The sequence below is a fragment of the Arachis ipaensis genome, chromosome B8, assembly GCF_059453495.1.
Source record: "Arachis ipaensis isolate K30076 ecotype BB chromosome B8, ASM5945349v1, whole genome shotgun sequence".
Classification (NCBI taxonomy): domain Eukaryota; kingdom Viridiplantae; phylum Streptophyta; class Magnoliopsida; order Fabales; family Fabaceae; genus Arachis; species Arachis ipaensis.
The window spans coordinates 56995380-57000130 of NC_142443.1; the positions used below are offsets into that span (position 1 = coordinate 56995380).

The window sequence follows — 4751 nt, forward strand, 5'->3', positions numbered from 1 at the left end:
GATAATGATGATGAGCGTCACATAATCATCACATTCATCATGTTATTGGGTGCGAATGGATATCTTAGAGAAGGAATAAGCTTAAATTGAATAGAAAAACAGTAGTACTTTGTATTAATTCATGAGGAACAGCAGAGCTCCACACCTTAATCTATGGAGTGTAGAAACTCTACCGTTGAAAATACATAAGTGATAAGGTCCAGGCATGGCCGAATGGCCAGCCTCCAAAACGTGATCAAAGGATCAAAAGATAATCCAAATATGTAAATACAATAGTAAAAAGTCCTATGTATGCTAAACTAGTTACTAGGGTTTACAGAAATGAGTAAATGATGCAAAAATCCACTTCCGGGGCCCACTTGGTGGGTGCTTGGACTGAGCATTGAGCTTTACACGTGTAAAGGCTTCTCTTGGAGTTGAACGCCACTTTGTAACCTGTTTCTGGCATTTAACTCCACTTTGCAACCTGTTTCTGGCGTTTAACTCCAGAATGCAGCATGGAGCTGGTGTTGAACGCCAGTTTGCGTCGTCTAAACTCGAGCAAAGTATGGACTATTATATATTTCTGGAAATCCCTGGATGTTTACTTTTCATCTCAATTGAGAGTGCACCATTTGGAGTTCTATAGCTACAGAAAATCCACTTTGAGTGCAGGGAGGTCAGAATCCAACAGCATCTGCAGTCCATCTTTATCCTCTAAATCTGATTTTTGCTCAAGTCCCTCAATTTCAGCCAGAAATTACCTGAAATCACAGAAAAATACAAAAAATCATAGTAAAGTCTAGAAATGTGAATTTTATTTAAAAACTAATAAAAATATACTAAAAACTAACTAAATTATACTGAAAACTATGTAAAAAAATAATGCCAAAAAGCGTATAAATTATCCGCTCATCACAACACCAAACTTAAATTGTTGCTTGTCCCTAAGCAACTGAAAATCAAATAGGATAAAAAGAAGAGAATATACTATAAATTCTAAAATATCAATGAAACTTAGCTCCAATCAGATGAGCAGGACTTGTATCTTTTTGCCTCTTGAATAGTTTTGGCATCTCACTTTATCCATTGAGGTTCAGAATGATTGGCTTCTATAGGAACTTAGAATTCAGATAGTGTTATTGATTCTCCTAGTTCAGTATGTTGATTCTTGAACACAGCTACTATATGAGTCTTGGCCGTGGCCCTAAGCACTTTGTTTTCCAGTATTACCACTGAATACATAAATGCCACAGACACATAACTGGGTGAACCTTTTCAGATTGTGACTCAGCTTTGCTAAAGTCCCCAATTAGAGGTATCCAGGGTTCTTAAGCACACTCTGTTTTTGCTTTGGACCTTGACTTTAACTGCTCAGTCTCAAGTTTTCACTTGACACCTTCACGCCACAAGCACATGGTTAGGGACAGCTTGGTTTAGCCGCTTAGGCCAGGATTTTATTCCTTTAGGCCCTCCTATCCACTGATGCTCAAAGCCTTGGATCCTTTTTATTACCCTTGCCTTTTGGTTTTAAGGGCTATTGGCTTTTTGCTCTTGCCTTTTGGTTTAAAGGGCTTTTGGCTTTTTCTGCTTCCTTTTTCTTTTTCTCTTTTTTTTTTGCCATTTAACATTTCTCTTTTTTCATCATTCTTTTAAGAGCCAATATATTCAACATTCATAAACAACAACTTCAAAAGACATATGCACTGTTCAAGCATTCATTCAGAAAACAAAAAGTGTTGCCACCACATCAAAATAATTAAACTAGTTTCAAGGATGAATTTGAAACCATGTACTTCTTGTTCTTTTGTAATTAAAACATTTTTCATTCAAGAGAGGTGATGGATTCATATTCATAACTTTAAGGCATAGACACTTAGACACTAATGATCATGTAGTAAAGGCACAAACATAAATAACACATAAGGCTCAAAAACTGAAAAACAGCAAATAAATAGATAAGGAAATTAAGGAATGAGTCCACCTTAGTGAGGGTGACGTCTTCCTCTTCTTGAAGGACTAATGGTGCTTTTGAGCTCCTCTATGTCTCTTCCTTGTCTTTGTTGCTCCTCCCTCATAGCTCTTTGATCTTCTCTAATTTCATGGAGGATGATGCAATGCTCTTGGTGAGGTCCATGATCTCTTATTTGCTCCATCCTTTTCTTAGTGAGGTCCTCTTCTCTAATTTCAAGGACTTAACATCCCTGCCCCAATTAGGCGTGTAAAATGCCCTTACTGTGCAATCCTGGCATTTTACGCCAGACTGCTGCTTGTTTCTGGCGTTAAACGCCTAAATGTAGCCTGTTTCTGGCATTTAACGCCAGGCAGATGCTTGTTTCTAGCGTTAAACGCCAGCTTGGTGTCTATTTCTGGCGTTTAACGCCAGACAGATGCTTGTTTCTGGCATTTAAATGCCAGACTGCTCTCCTCCAGGGTGTGCTGTTTTCAATGCTATTTTTTTCATTTTGTTTTTGATTTTTCAGTAGTTTTTGTGACTCCACATGATCATCAACCTAATAAAACATGAAATAAGAAAGAGAAAATAAAATAGATATGATTAAATAACATTGGGTTGCCTCCCAACAAGCGCTTCTTTAATGTCAATAGCTTGACAATGAGCTCTCATGGAGCCTTACAGATAATCAGAGCAAGGTTGGAACCTCCCAACACCCAACTTAGAGTTTGAATGTGGGGGTTCAACACCAAACTTAGAGTTTGGTTGTGGCCTCCAAACACCAAACTTAGAGTTTGACTGTGGGGGCTTTGATTGACTCTACAGTGAGAGAAGCTTTTCATGCTTCCTCTCCATGGTTACAGAGGGAGATCCTTGAGTTTTAAACATAAGGTTGTCCTCATTCAGTTGAAGGACCAACTCTCCTCTGTCCACATCAATCACAGCTCTTGTTGTGGCTAGGAAGGGTCTTCTAAGGATGATGGATTCATCCTCATCCTTCCCAATGTCTAGGATTATGAAATCAGCAGGGATGTAAAGGCCTTCAACCTTCACTAACACGTCCTCTACTTGTCCATAAGCCTGTTTTTTTGAGTTGTCTGCCATCTCTAATGAGATTCTAGCAGCTTGCACCTCAAAGATCCCTAGTTTCTCCATTACAGAGAGTGGAATTAAGTTTATTCCTGACCCCATGTCACACAGAGCCTTCTCAAAGGTCATGGTGCCTATGGTACAAGGTATTAAGAATTTTCCAGGATCCTGTTTCTTTTGAGGTAATTTCTGCCTGTCCAATGCATTCAGTTCATTGGTGAGGAAGAGAGGTACATCTTCCCAAGTCTCATTACCAAATAATTTGGCATTCAGCTTCATGATTGCACCAATGTACTTGGCAACTTGCTCTTCAGTAATGTCTTCATTTTCTTCAGAAGAAGAGTACTCATCAGAGCTCATGAAGGGCAGAAGGAGGTTCAATGGAATCTCTATGGTTTCTAGATGAGCCTCAGATTCCTTTGGTTCGTCAAAGGGATACTCCTTATTGGTCACTGAACGCCCCAAGAGGTCTTCCTTACTGGGATTTATGTCCTCTCCCTCCCTTGTAGGTTCGGCCACACCATGTAAGGCTATGGCCTTGTACTCTCTTTTTAGATTTTCTTCTGTATTGCTTAGGAGAGTACTTGGAGGGATTTCAGTGACTCTTTTACTCAGCTGGCCCACTTGTGCCTCCAAATTCCTAATGGAGGACCTTGTTTCATTCATGAAACTCATAGTGGCCTTAGATAGATCAGAGACTATATTTGCTAAGCTAGATAGATTCTGCTCAGAATTCTCTGTCTGTTGCTGAGTGGATGATGGAAAAGGTTTGCTATTGCTAAACCTATTTCTTCCACCATTATTAAAGCCTTGTTGAGGCTTTTGTTGATCCTTCTATGAGAAATTTGGATGATTTCTCCATGAGGGATTATAGGTGTTTCCATAGGGTTCACCCATGTAATTCACCTCTGCTATTGCAGGGTTCTCAGGATCATAAGCTTCTTCTTCAGAAGATGCCTCTTTAGTACTATTGGATGATTCCTTCAATCCATTCAGACTATGAGAGATCATATTGACTTGCTGAGTCAATATTTTATTCTGAGCCAATATGGCATTTAAAGTATCAATTTCAAGAACTCCTTTCTTCTGAGGCGTCCCATTACTCACGGGATTCCTTTCAGAAGTGTACATGAACTGGTTATTTGCAACCATGTCAATGAGTTCTTGAGCTTCTGCAAGTATTTTCTTTAGGTGAATGGATCCACCTGCAGAATGGTCCAATGACATCTTTGATAATTTAGACAGACCATCATAGAATATATCCAGGATGATCCATTCTGAAAGCATGTCAGAAGGACACTTTTTGGTTAGTTCCTTGTATCTCTCCCAAGCTTCATAGAGGGATTTACCTTCCTTTTGTCTGAAGGTTTGAACATCCACTCTAAGCTTACTAAGCTTTTGAGGAGGAAAGAACTTGGCTAAGAAAGCCATGACCAGCTTATCCCAAGAGTCCAGGCTATCTTTAGGTTGAGAGTCCAACCATACTCTAGCTCTATCTCTTATAGCAAACGGGAAAAGCATAAGCCTGTAGACCTCGGGATCAATCCCATTAGTCTTAACAGTATCACAGATCTGCAAGAATTCAGTTAAGAACTGAAAAGGATCTTCTGATGGAAGTCCATGGAACTTGCAGTTCTGTTGCATCAGAGAAACTAACTGAGGTTTAAGCTCAAAGTTGTTTGCTCCAATGGCAGGAATTGAGATGCTTCTTCCATGTAAAATGGAATTT

The 4751-nt window shown here is 39.4% G+C and overlaps 1 non-coding gene across 1 annotated transcript; it reads left to right on the forward strand.

The window, feature by feature from the left end:
- The first annotated feature begins 4303 nt into the window (after positions 1-4303).
- LOC148548203 (small nucleolar RNA R71) lies at positions 4304-4411 on the forward strand. The gene has a single exon (XR_015897239.1). It is a non-coding gene; the product is annotated as a small nucleolar RNA R71 (small nucleolar RNA).
- The last annotated feature ends 340 nt before the right edge of the window (positions 4412-4751 follow it).